The sequence below is a fragment of the Rattus norvegicus genome, chromosome 2 (assembly GCF_036323735.1).
Source record: "Rattus norvegicus strain BN/NHsdMcwi chromosome 2, GRCr8, whole genome shotgun sequence".
Classification (NCBI taxonomy): Eukaryota; Metazoa; Chordata; class Mammalia; order Rodentia; family Muridae; genus Rattus; species Rattus norvegicus.
In genome coordinates, this window is record NC_086020.1 from 81,274,844 (window position 1) to 81,289,480 (window position 14,637).

At 41.6% G+C, this 14,637-nt stretch overlaps 1 pseudogene; it reads right to left on the reverse strand.

The window, feature by feature from the left end:
* Positions 1–1,649: 1,649 nt before the first annotated feature.
* LOC134485781 (BMP/retinoic acid-inducible neural-specific protein 1-like) lies at positions 1,650–5,460 on the reverse strand (annotated as a pseudogene).
* Between the last annotated feature and the right edge of the window lie 9,177 nt (positions 5,461–14,637).

Here is a 14,637-nt window from a genome sequence, read left to right on the forward strand (position 1 = left end):
TTCTATTTTCTTTTGTTGTTGTTGGTTTGTTTGTTTGTTTGTTTGTTTGTTTCTGTGAATTGACTCTAAGCTTTTTCTGTTGGTGTATTGGTCTAAATCAGTGAGATCTAGAAACCACACCCTAACTCTGTCCTTGGCAAGCACTGGTAGAAATTCTTCCTCTTTCCATCCCTTACCTCCTCTCCTCTCCTCTCCTCTCCTCTCCTCTCCTCTCCTCTCCTCTCCTCTCCTCTCCTCTCCTCTCCTCTCCTCTCCTCTCCTCTCCTCTCCTCTCCCGTCCTCTTCTCTCTTCTTTTGCCCAAGTCCCTCTTGCTCCTGTCTATGGTATAGTCATCATCAGCTAACACAACTCTGCCTGTATGTAGCACTTGTCCAGGTCATTCTCATGAATAACAGTGCAAGACTATCATATGAAGAAGATCTCAAATACCTCTTCCTGGAATTCTAACAGAAAGAGCTAAGTCATGTTTCAAGCTGAACAGACTCCTTTGTTCATTATTTTCCAGGTAATACCTTGGCACAGTCATCAGAATTTTCTGAGGCTGAGGCTGATTTTTTAAAATAGATTTTTCCATATAGTGTATTCTGACTATGGTTCATCCTTCCCTAATAGTTTCTAGATCCTTTTGCCATCCCCACACATCGAATTCTGAACATTTTTCTTGTTCCCTTTCATTAGAAAACAAACAGGCATCTATAAAGGGAAATAAAACTCAAACAAACAAACCTGTATAGGACAAAACAAAGGAAAAGGAAAAACAAAATGCCAAAGAGAAAGTACAAGAAAACAAAACTCTTCAAAAGTACCATTGAGTGTGTTTTGCGTTGTCCAACCTAGACTGATGATGTTAAGATGGACCATTCTTTCCTTTCTTCCTCCTTCCCTTGTCTGAACCAATGTCTACTTCTGTGAACAGAGACATTGAATGTGTGAAAAGGAAATACTGACCATTCATGTATTAGACACTAAAGAGGTAGATTTTTAAGAGAAATTTTCTAAAGACTTTGGGTTGAAAGGATCTGTAAGTTACCACACATTTTGGCCACATTACATAGAGAAATCAATACCCAATCCCAGTCTCAGAATGTGATAGGTCGGCTGTTGGTAGGGAAAAGACATCGATGGTTTGTTATCTAGTACTGAACTCTGTGTGCTGTTTTACCAACCTGCTATAGAATAACTAAGTACTTTCTTTGGGTCTGAGGCCTGTTCACAGGGTGAAATCCATTACTGGCACTTTAATACTAGTCAAAAGGGCTGGCTGGAGAAGCTGTAGGTAGTAAGGTATCTGGTGATGTCAAATTGACTTTTTATATTTATATTTATATATGTAGATATGGGCTGTTCTCAACTTTGGTTAGAGAAGCTCCTTTGTAGAGTAGACAATAGTGAACAGAAAGAATCATCGCTGTCCAAATTACTGAAAACAAGAGCTAAAGTATCCATGCTTAAATGGGACATCCACATCACACCCTTCTACATACAACCACCACCATGACCAGGACCACCACCACCACCACCACCATTAAGACAGTGAGAGCACACCAAAAGAAGACACATAATGAATGACAGGAGTAAGTGCTGTGAAGTGATGTCTTCTGAACACTTGCCTCCAACTCAAAGCTTCACAAAATTCTGAGAGTCATCTTCATGACAGAATATAGAAGTTCAGGTGGTGCTTCAGCATACCCAAAAACAAGTCCATGTGGGCTTTTACTGGGGCCAGGTGGTTAATTTGGTCCTGAACGTCCAACATGAGAAGCATCATGGATGAGGAGAAATAGAACTGACCATCCTGTGTATAGGATTGATTCACCTGTTGCATGGCACTTCATAGGTCACCATTGAACCTCAGGCCATATGAAGACACTTGCACATAGGAGATCTTGACATAGAATTGCCTTTTGTAGGGATCTGACAGGTCCACCAGACCCTGGCAGTCTCCTTGTGTAGGGTGGGTAGCTGTGTCTGACCACGTAGGTAGATATGGACAGTTTCAAAAAACGTTTTCCACTGATTGCCTATCAAGAGAGTCCAATTGTAGCATTGACTGTTTTGCAAATGGATCTTTTCCAAATGTGGGTAGCTAAATTCCCCAAAGGGCATGTTCCAGCCTTCCGAATGGTTCCCACTACAAGGACTGACAGACAAAGGCTGCTGTTGAGCATCTGGCAGATATGCATGGGCATGCTGATCACCATGTGGATAAAGTCCATGCAGTTCTTGTTGCTCTTGAGAGTGAGAGGCATGTGTTTGCACCACCAAGGGTGAAAAAAGGTATCCATGTGGCTCTCGTTGCTAGTGAAGTTAGTGTGGACATAAAGGTGTGAATGCATCTTCTGCAACAGGTTCCAAGTCCTGGAAGTCCAGATCAGTCTCAGAGATGGTGAACTGCTCACTCTTCTCAGAGTCCACATTCTGTGTTTCATAGCAGCCTCTATACAGTTGGAGCCCTTATTGCAGGAGCCACAGAGTAACATGGTGCTCATGGCACAGCTGTTGTTCCCACCTGTACTGGCTGGTTTTGTGTGTCAGTTTGACACAGGCTGAAGTTATCATGGAGAAAGGAGCCTCCCTTGAGGAAATGCCTCCATGACACCCATCTGTAAGGCATTTTCTCAATTAGTGATCAAGGGTGGGAGGTCCCATTGTGTGGCGTTCCATCCCTGGGCTGGTAGTCCTGGGTTTTATAGGAAAGCAAGCCGAGTAAGCCAGAGGAAGCAATCCATTAAGCTGCATCCTTCCATGGCCTCTGCATTAGCTCCTGCCTTCAGGTTCCTACCCTTTGTGAGTTCCAGTCCCAACTTTCTTCGGTGATGAACAGTAATTCAAAAGTGTAAGCTGAACAAACCCTTTCTTCTTCCACTTGCTTCTTGGTCAGATATTTTGTGCAGGAATAGAAACCCTGACTAAGACACCACCTATGATGCATGGGATAGGGCATAGTGTTAGAATGATACACACAACTCCTCTGACTCTCCAGCAAGTTTCCCCACAACCCATTCTCATTGCATTAGAGAAGTGACTGGACTCTTAAAAACCACTGCTGAATTGTTTTGTGAAAAGAAGAAAAATGGAAAATATTTACTACCATTAATAGGATTGTGAGGTGCATCGTACAAATGACCATGCAAGTTGGAGCCTCCCAAAGAATGAAAAGGGGGGATTCGAATTATTGCTTAGTAAAATGCTTGCCATGCATGTATGAGGACCTAAGTTTCATCACCAGTATACATGTTAAAAAAGTAGGCATAGCAGCCCACACTTATAATCTCAGGTTTTGTAGGGCAGAGACAGAAGGGTCCTTGAGACTCACTAGCCAGTCAGCCTAGCCCAATTGGGGAGCCCCAAGAATGAGCAGATTAAATATGAGAATATAGAAAGAATATGTATTAATAAATACATTGTCAGCCTGCATAATGTCAACGCTGTTGTATCACTTTGTATTTTACACATCTAGCATTCTTTGTGAACATCTATAAAAAGGAGGCATTAGACTACTTATTAGGACATTCATCCATCTCTATCTATTCTATTATGCGATTGGCACTGAGAAGTTTGCTTTAGGGAATAAAGTTTCTAAACACAAATACAGTTTCAGAATGAGAACAAATCATGAAAAGTCTTACATGGATAAGATTTGTGGACCTTTATGTTTTCTTTTTTTCTTTTTTCTTTTTTTCTTTTTTCTTTTTACTTTTTATTTTAACATAAGAGTATTCATTGTACCATATTCTAGAATTCATGGAGCGTTTCTATGTGGATCATCTGATATGACTAACACAGTGGCTTTTCATAATATATAATGTAGATATGTTCTCAAACTGAAAAAAAAAACCTACAACAAGAAAGCAAGTAAGTCCATTGTATCTGAAGACTACCATAGAATACTTATTGACTGTATTAGCAATCTATATTGAAATGAGAACAGTGAGGAAAACTCTGGTTTGCCAGTGTGCTCAGAGGACATGGCACTATGCAAGTGGACAATTTAGAGAAGGAACAGAAATGGCCCAAATTTTTAAATAAAGTTGTGTTCTTTCCCCTATTTTCCTTTAGTTTTCTGTTCTTTCTATTTAAAGCTTCATGGAATCAGATTAATCTTTAGAATTTTTCCTATGGATCATGCTGGAGAGACTTCAAAGTGATGCCTGAGAGGTGTTGATAGAGAGAAAACAGCCTGTTTAATGGAGAGTGGAGAGAAAGAGTGCATTTACTTGACTGGAATATTGAATTTCATCAGCACAAAATCAGCAACAATATAGGGTGCTCCTTTATTTGGGTGATTGTGTTCTTTGGCTTCTACTCATGAATGAAATTAATCCCATCACTGTTTAGATGTTTAGATCATTACGAAGGCATTTCTTAATTCCTTCTTTCCTGGGTTTCTTTTCTGTTTGTGGAGTATATAATTTAGGAGTCACTGAACTATTAAAATTTCAGTGTTTTGTGTCAGAAGTAAGTATCTGTGGAGTGATTAATGAGTGGATTGAGTGGGATTAAGTTCGGCTGTGGAACTAGCAGGTAGCGAGCCTGGTTGTGAAGGCAAACATCTGATTTCCAGTGTGGTGCCAGCCAGTGCCAAAGCTGGTTCTACAGCCAAGCATCTAATCGCTTAGCAAATTCCCTTGATCTGCAAGCAGAGAGCACAAGCAATATTTTGGCTTTTCTACATCCCAAGTAATTTTAACACCTGCGGGTACTTTACCAGACAAGCCTGGAACACAATAAGTTAAAAACAGAAATGGCAACACTCCCCTTTGCTGGAAATAGAGATGGTTCTTGGCAATCAGCGTCCACAAACTGTAGCATTTGTTGACGATGAACATTGAAGCCTGTGAGATAAAAATACCCATGCTTTAAGAAACCCCAGTATGATCGGCTCTAGATTGTAGGTCCTGGGGAAGTGAAAGAGAAAAACTGAATTTCTCTAAAATGTGGTAAAGTGTAAAATTTAGGTCATCCACCAAAAGCTAACATTTGTGTGTGTGTGTGTGTGTGTGTGTGTGTGTGTTTGTGTGTGTGTGTTTGTGTGTGTGTGTGTTTGTGTGTGTGTGTGTGTGTGTGTGTGAGAGAGAGAGAGAGAGAGAGAGAGAGAGAGAGAGAGAGAGAGAGAGAGAGAGAGAGGTCCCTCACTGCTGCCCAACAATAATACTTACTTGGAGTTTGCTTATGGCATCTTCAGGATGGCAGCGTTTAGTAGAGCTGGAAACTTCACCTTTGCGGTTCAGTATTTTCTGTCCTTGGCCATGACTCAGTTCATTCAGCGCCTTAGAAGTCAGGCATCATCATGAGGATACTGGATAAGGAATGTGCACTGCACAGACCCAGAGCAAGCACGCTGCCAGATCCGGTAGAGCAAGCACGCTGCCAGATCCAGTAGAGCAAGCACGCTGCCCGATCCGGTAGGACACGTGACGTGGCTGAGTTTGCGAAGAAGGAGAAGATGGAGTCTTCATGGTGAGCCCATTACACGGAATACATTCTAAAATGCTCTTCGGCCTCCACAAGTTCAGAATGAAGTATCGTTAGTCCTCATCTTTACTTGGCTTTCTCAGCTGGAAGCTTCGGCATTCCATTGGATCTGAGCCTCCGTCAGTTACAGGACAGGGATTGTTCCACTCAGAGACCAAACAGCGCTTCCAGCTAAATGTTTTCTCATTGAGTCTGAAACCCGGAACATGTCTAAGGCATCTGTACGTGACAGTCACATCCTCTCAGGACATTGGATGCCGTTCTGGTCTGTGTGGAGATACAGCTTCTGTTCAGCTACATAGCACCAACACCAGTAAAAATTTTAATGTTAAAAAAGTATTTTTTGACAATTTCAATAACCCATAATGTCTTTTGGTCATTTTCCACCACTTTACCTCATCTTTCTTTCTCTTTGTGGAAATCTTTCTTCCAAACAGGCTTCACTTTATATTCATGACTCTTCTCCCTCTCCCTTCCCCCTCTCCCTCTCCCCTCTTCTTCCCCCTCCTTTTTTGGAAGCAATGAATATAATAAAGGTTGGTATGGTTACCAGATCATGGAAACTTGTCAATGGTCATATCACAGATGAAAATGACACACCCTCTTCTTTCGTAATCACTGACTTCCAATAGTCCCTCACGGAGAGGTTGGGTCACAGGACAGCTTCCCTACACAATGAAACACTGTCAAGCTTATTCTTATGAAGGGCTTCAGGTAGCTGCAGCTGCTCCAAGTTCACCAGTGAAATGACTGTGTTTGCTTCCTAAAGCCAGGCACTTCTCGCCATGCCTTGGCTCTTACATTCTTTCTGCCCCTCATCTTTTTCCCCCCATCTTTATTAAATTGGGTATTTCTTATTTACATTTCAAATGTTATTCCCTTTCCCGGTTTCCGGGCCAACATCCCCCTAACCCCTCCCCCCCTTCTCTATGGGTGTTCCCCTCCCCAACCTCCCCACATTACCTCCCTCCCCACAACAATCACGTTCACTCGGGGTTCAGTCTTTGTAGGACCAAGGGCTTCCCCTTCCACTGGTGATCTTACTAGGCTATTCATTGCTACCTATGAGGTCAGAGTCGGGTCAGTCCATGTATAGTCTTTAGGTAGTGGCTTAGTCCCTGGAAGCTCTGGTTGCTTGGCATTGTTGTTCATATGGGGTCCCGAGCCCCTTCAGCTCCTTTAGTCCTTTCTCTGATTTCTTCAACGGTGGTCCCGTTCTCAGTTCAGTGGTTTGCTGCTGGCATTCGCCTATGTATTTGCTGTATTCTGGCTGTGTCCCTCAGGAGAGATCTACATCTGGTTCCTGTCGGCCTGCACTTCTTTGTTTCATCCATCTTATCTATGTTTGGTGGCTGTATATGTATGGGCCACATGTGGGGCAGGCTCTGAATGGACGTTTCTTCAGTCTCTGTTCTACATTTTGCCTCCTTATCCCCTCCTAAGGGTATTCTTGTTCCACTTTTAAAGAAGGAGTGAAGCATTTAAATTTTGGTCATCCTTCTTGAGTTTCACGTGTTCTGTGCATCTAGGGTAATTCGAGCATTTGGGCTAATAGCCACTTATCAATGAGTGCATACCATGTATGTTTTTCTGTGGTTGGGTTACCTCACTCAGGATGATATTTTCTGCCCCTCTTCTTTAATGTTCACGAGTAGCTGAGAGATGCCTTATCCCAATGACTATGACAATTTATGAGTGTTTTCAGTAACTGCTGCCTACTGACAAGGACATTTATCTTCCTGTTGTTTTCATACTTTCTCAAACTTCATAAATTTGTTTTTATTTCCCTTTAAATATTTTTATTGTTTTTAATTCTGTGGGTCTGTGTGTGGGTATGGACACATGCATGAAATCAATCACTGAGGCCATAGACATTGAATTGCCCTACAGCCGCAATGACCAACAATTCTAAGTGATGTGTTTATAAAAAGTAAAGGGGGTCACATTTTAGTGGATGTGTGGTGAGGTGTAGGGGAACAGGGTGCCTCTGAGGGCCCATGCTGAGGCATCCCTTCCCCTTGAGGGACCTGCCATATGACAGTATAGTGTAGTATAGAGTTTATTCAGTGCATGGAGAGGAGAGTCAAGAGGGTAGTAGAGGCAGAAAGGGAGAGAAAGAGAGAGAGAGAGAGAGAGAGAGAGAGAGAGAGAGAGAGAGGCTAGCCATGAGCACATGGAAAGAGGAGGTAAGGGAATGGGGAGAGAGTGGCAGCTGGAAGGCACAAGAAAGAGAAAATGAGAGAGGAGAGAGAGAGGAGGAGGCAAGTAGCCCCTTTTATAATGAGTCAGGCATACCTGGCTTATGCCAGGTAACTGTGAGGTGGAGCTTTGACAAAAATGCTAACAGGAAGTTGCCAAGTATGGTGACTGGGAACTAAATTTGGGTCTTCTCTAAGAACAAGGTGTTGCTCTTAAACAGCGAAACTCTTTCTAAACTTTATTTTCATGTATTTTTTGTCCAGTTCCACAAAGACCAATGTCACTGAATTTATTTCTTCCTTTCTGCCCAAACGGTGATATATATCCCACAAAATTCTAATGCCACATTTCAGAGCACATAAGTTTTTAACAACAACAACAAAAAAAGACTGTGACAAAATTACACTGACAACTGAACTACAAGCATTCACAGGCAATAATGGTCAAATACTCATTGCAACACACTCGTATGTATGGCTGCAGCCTTGAGGAGTAACCCAGGATGAATTACTTCTAGAGGTCAACAAAGTTCAAATCTAATTAATGTCGATTTTAGCTTGTGTGGAATGCGAAGTATATGTTTAATACATCCCTTACTTAGACTTACTATGTGTCTGACCAACCTTTTAGATAGCTTAGTATATGTTTCATGCCCTTTGTTTCATAAAGTGGCATAGAAAATATTTGTGTGCCTCCCAGATTAACATGTTTAAATGCCCTCCATCACTTTGCTTTTCTAGCTTCCTAGTTCAGCAGGGGATGAGGTTATTTGAAAATAGGAATTTTACAGAGGCGTTCATGTAGAAAGTTAAGCTGTTGTCTAGTATGAATCACCCTCTTATCATAAGGGACCTTTGGACACAGGTATGACATGAATGCATAGCAGAAGGTAATGTGAACGCCAGCGAGGGATGGTGGGCATCTGACACCAAGGTGAAATGGCCGGAGCAAATTCTTCACTCATGCCTGTCAGAAGGAGGAATCCCTACCCACTCTTCGGTTTCTGAGGTCAAGACTCTATTCTATGTTAAGATCAAGGTCACTGTTCAGACCTCTTAATTTTTGGTGCTTTATTATGGCATCTATAGAAAGAAAATACTGTCATCAAGGCATCTTATTTGATGTTTAAGGACTTCATATACACAGTGCCATGCCGATGACATTAGATCAGCAGCACAGGGATAGCTTCTGCACAGGAACTCTATGTATTGTTCCAGCCAGCTAATTGGTATTTAGATTTGCATCTCAGTCATTAGCTTTTGCATTCCTTCTCCTAACAGAAGAAATAGCAAAAATAGCATGATTGTTTACAAACATGAAACTTCCTTTCTGAGACAAAATAAAGTTGTATTTTAAAAATATCCAGACAGCTCTTGTTTCTGCTTAACTGCAAAAGACAAAATCCTTTAGTGAGATGAACAGAGATGTTAACTATATATCCCCATTGAAGCCTGTAACAATTACCTTTATGTCAAGAGCCTTGACTTAAAAGCCTTCACAGGTTTGTCATCTAATAGGAGTGAGAAATGCATGGGAGTTGTTCTTACTCTCCAAATTCTATCTCAAGTGTTGATGATGATGTGAGGAGGCCTGACCTACGGATGTTGGTGTGGGATAGTTTGCCCTCAGATTGAAGCATTCCGTCCCACATAGAAACTCTTTAGTTAGGAAGTTAAAGAACTCAAAACTGAAACTGACCAGAACAATTCTGAGAGTCTTTCTCAGACAAGCCAAGCTGTAACGAGACCACACCAGCTGCCTGAAAGAAGCAGAAACCAGCCAAGCTGCCTGGACGTTATTCATTTAGAGATGAATAACTTGGAAAGGACCCTTTTCAAACTGTTGAAATGACTTCCTGCCATGAAGTGTGCTCCAGGCTTCCCAGCTTTTGTGAGCTGTCACCCATGCTGGCATGGGCCTTGGAGATGTTGCTGTCTGTGAGTCATTTCTGCTCCTGTAGGTAACCTCTGACTCATATCCCTGCCGATAATCACAGTGAAATTCATTGCTTCACAGTGTTGGACTTCGATGGTATCCTTACCTTGGTCTGTCATGGACATCCCTATTTGGGGTGAGAAATATGTGTGTTGGGCCTCCCTAGCAAATGTTGTGCCACACCCTGGGTTTTGATTATCTCTTACATATTGTAGTTCAGTGTTCTCAGTTAATGGACTATAACATTATACAGTGATGCTCACTATTTACCCACATATTTACAGCTTCGCACCAGCATGATACAAGTCATTTCCTTTATAGTTTCAATTTAGCCCTGGAAAATTCAAAATCTTTATTTTAAAGCATTACCTTTGGATATAGAGGGACGGTTCAGTGGTTGGAGGACTTGTGGCACAGGCATGATTAAGGATGAGTGTTCACATGCCAGCACACATATGATAAAGTGAGCATGATTCACAGGCATGCATGTAACTTCAGCACTGAAGTGGGTGTAGACAAGTGGATTGATGAGGCTTCCTGGCTTCCAGATTATCTGAACTCCCAAGTTCAGATACAGACACTGATTTAAAGGAATAGGGAGAAAGTAGTAAAGACACCCAACATCATTCTCTAACCTTTGTGCGAGCACAAGCATCTGGCCCTCCATACTTATACACATACACACAGAGACATGTGCAACACCTTCATACAGAAAACACATGTACACACACATACAACACACACAAAAACACAATAAACACAGAGAAAAACATGCACACACACACACCAGACACACATATACAATCACACACACCATCTCTATATACAATACTCACACACAAAAACAACTTATCCATGACATTCATACCAACATATGTATACTCACATATCACACATACATACTACACACACACATGCACACATACATGCACAAACACATACCACATTCGTATACACATATACATATATACCATATTCGAACACACACATCACAAATGTACAAATGCAAACAACATATCACTTTTGAATTAAAGTACAACTTTTTATATAAGGACCAAATGAAGTAGCTAAAAATGGGCTCCAGGAGGAAATTCATGTAAGTAACAGAGAATCTAGGACTTCTGGAGCTTGTAAGAATGAAAATAGAACCCAACAGATACAAATATTTATGGAGCATATGACTTGCGAAGAAAAGTAAGCATGAAGGTCACATACACATGGTAGGCATAAGTGTAGTTCCAGTTATGCTGCTGATGCCTGGGGGAATCACTGGCAGCTCATGCATGCTACATGCACTTGTCAATGTGGCTGATTCAGAGCACAGGCCTCACATAGCTTTCAGAGAAGCCAGAGTTCTGGGATGACCAATTTGGTAATTAACACATTTCAGAATCTATGTAATTTCAAAGGGTTTTCCTTGCTTCTTCTCTTAAGTGTGGACATTTGATACAGGATTGAAGTTTTAGTACTTAAAGACTTGGGCATGTGAAGACTTCCTTATTTTCTCTCTCTTCTGCTATTTTTGGGGTTCTACATGGGAGCCTGCCTCTACCATCTACAGATGTTTGAGTAAGTTTCAACTTAGAGGAACCTGCACTGAATAGCAAGAAACCATCTTTCTTTTTGGAACTGCAATTGCAGAGGACACAGAGAGGAATCTCACTCCCAGCATGGATGGTATAAGCTTGAGTCCTTGCAGACAGCAGCATCAGGCTCACTGCAGTAAAGCAGTGTGACTTGGGCGTTTCATCTAGCTGTGCAGCACTGGGAATGATGTGGAATCTCAGGAGGCCCATGTGCCTTCTGTAATTTATAAACAGCACTTTCTTCTCCTTACATTAGTGAGAGGTAAGGACAGCATCCCTCTCTAAGAAGCCTTTCTGACTTGGCAATCTGACTTCCTTCTTGTGGACTGGTCTCCAGCTGCTTTTCCTGTGTTCATGTCTGCTAGCAAGAAATCTCCATCAGGAGGAAATATAGGCCACCTTTTTTCACTGTGTGTGAGCCAAACTAAATTTTCTACAATGGGAAAAGCAGTCAGTCTCAAAAAAAATCATTTCAGGACTCAGTTGAGAGAAAATCTAGTGTTTGCGTCTCTCTTGTGCCTATCATCTGACTGCAAAAACTGCTGCAGAAGCAAATCTAACAAAAAACCTGCTAGAGTGTACATTCTTCATCATACCCTTCGGGAGACTGAAGATCAGATAGGAATGGAGAGAAAAAGAGAAGTCAGATTAGCAAGAGTAGCAATGGGGTAAGAATATTAAACAGCACAAGCAGCAGGAAGGAAGAAGAAGAAGAAGAAGAAGAAGAAGAAGAAGAAGAAGAAGAAGAAGAAGAAGAAGAAGAAGAAGAAGAAGAAGGAGGAGGAGGAGGAGGAGGAGGAGGAGGAGGAGGAGGAGGAGGAGGAGGAGGGGGAGGAGGAGGAGAAGAAGAAGAAGGAGAAGAAGGAGGAGAAGGAGAAGAAGAAGAAGAAGAAGAAGAAGAAGAAGAAGAAGAAGAAGAAGAAGAAGAAGAAGAAGGAGGAGGAGGAGGAGGAGGAGGAGGAGGAGGAGGAGGAGGAGGAGGGGGAGGAGGAGGAGAAGAAGAAGAAGGAGAAGAAGGAGGAGAAGGAGAAGAAGAAGAAGAAGAAGAAGAAGAAGAAGAAGAAGAAGAAGAAGAAGAAGAAGAAGAAGAAGAAGAAGAAGAAGAAGAAGAAGAAGAAGAAGAAGAAGAAGAAACCAATGGTGACTGTGTGAGACTCTCAAGCTGGACAGATTCTGCAACTTAAATACAGTCTACCTTTCTTGAACCAGTACCACTCAAACGCGTTTCCTTTTGATTAATTGCAGTTCTCCATAGGTGTCTCCTTTACAAAGGCTGTGTCGAGCACAGGGATGCCACCACATCCCTAACAACTCTGGCACAACGGGCCAGAATCTTAAGATTCTCTTTGCCTGGCTGGCTTAGCATTCCTTCTTTCACACCCACAGCCCTTCCCTTCCTTGTCCTGTCACTTGCCTTTTCCTGACTAATGGTCTACTTGAATTCTTCATCCTGCTTTCATAGGCGTTTGCATGAACAATACCGGTTAACAGGCTCCCTGTAGCCGTCCTGGTGGTTTGATTCCACAAAGGCACAACCTCCAGAGGGAATGGACTTTCCTACCTTACCTAGCTATTGAAGTTACAGTGGAGAGGCACACTCAGCTTTTCCTTTAACGATTCTTTTTTCTACTGAGCCTGTTATGAAATAGAATCTAGAAGCTTCAATGTTTCCTTGAATTCATGGACTCATGCGTGTTCTTTCCTCCCCTGAGAAGGTTAGACCCTGATTCTGATCCCCTTAAAGTCATCTCTGTAGGATTTTTCTCATACCTGCTCTTAAGTTTTGTTAAGAGATGTTTCCTCATTGACACAAATGTATATTACTGTGCATAGATTGACCGTATGGCTATTTGACCATATAGACTGTGCAGAGGCTGGAATGACTAGCTAATGTATACAAAATTATGAATTAATTCAAACTTAGTATCAAGACAGAAACCCAGTGGTTCTACCAGGGCAAGTGCCCTCCAAATAGCTCTTCTCAGTATATTTCTCAGTGGGTGTCTATGGCAGGTACACAGCTAAAGGACAAGTTCTTAGATTTAGAGAATCTATTTTTTGTTCTCTTCAAGACAGTGTAACCAAATACAATTACTTGACACAAGCTAGAACCTTTTAGAAGAGGAAACCTCAATCAGAAAGATGCTTTCATCAGAATGACTGTGGGCAAGCCTTTGATCTATATTCTTGATCAATTATTGATGTGGGTGGGACAATCTCAAAGAGAGTGGCACCACCTGTGAGTGGGTGGTCCTGGAGTATAAGAAAGCAGAATGAGAAACCCATGTGGTATTAGCCAGTAAATACGTGCCTCTCCTCTAGGATCTTATCTTGAATTCCTGTCCTAACTTCCCTGGATAATAGATTACAACCTAAGATGAAATAAACTCTTCCCTCATCATGATGATTTTGGTCATCATATTTTATCATAGCAATAGAACCACTAAGACATGCTCCATTAAGCCATGTCAGTGTTCACAGAAGTTAACTCATACTGGCAGCAGTACCTACCTATTTCAGAACTCACTAGTGGTCAGCCAAGACTGGTAGTGAGTGTCCCCAATATCAAGTAAGACATGCCTATCTCATTCCCATAGTGTCCTATACTTGGTGTTACAATCCTACTTTTATTAAAAATTTAAAATTACACTATAATTGTATCATTTTCACCACACCAGCTTTCCCTCCAACCTCTTCCCACCCTTCCCACCTTTGTTCTTACTCCCTCTCAAATTGATGGCATAGTTTTGATGATTATTGTTACATTTATATAAATGTTTAAATCTATGACTATAACCTGAGTCCATTCAGTATCATTTGTGTCAGGCTGAACAATTAATGGGTTTAACCCTGGGAAATGCTAATTCTCCCTCTCTCAGACATCATTAGTTGTCTGTAATTCTTTGTCTAGATGTTGGACTCAGTGAGTTTTCCTCTTTACACATTAGTAAGCCAGTTGTCATTTTCCAGGTCTTTTTAGGTAGCCATATATTCAAAGTAGCATATGTATAGCTTACCTGTTGTTTCTAGGAAACACAACATCCCAGCAGAGGTCTTAATCCTCTGACTATTACAATCTTTTCACCCCCTCTTTGATGTTCAGTGAGTATTAGGTGCAGTTGTATCCTAGTTGTATCTGTTAATGGATGGGCTCCCCATGATGTGTTGATTTCTGAATTAGCACCTGTGGTTTCTATGTAACAGTCTCCATTTACTGCAAAAGAAGCTTCTTTGATAAGGTATTTGTAGGTATAAGGATACATTTTAGAATACTGTTAGGAATTATGCTGGTCTATTAAAGTGATAGCAGCAGTTTTTCTTCTAGGATCCCTATAACTATTAGCCTCACGGAGGTTGATAGTTTTCTATACCAGCACCTTTTCAATTGGCCTTAAGTCAAATTAGACAGCTGTTGGTTACCACCAAGATATGGGTGCCACA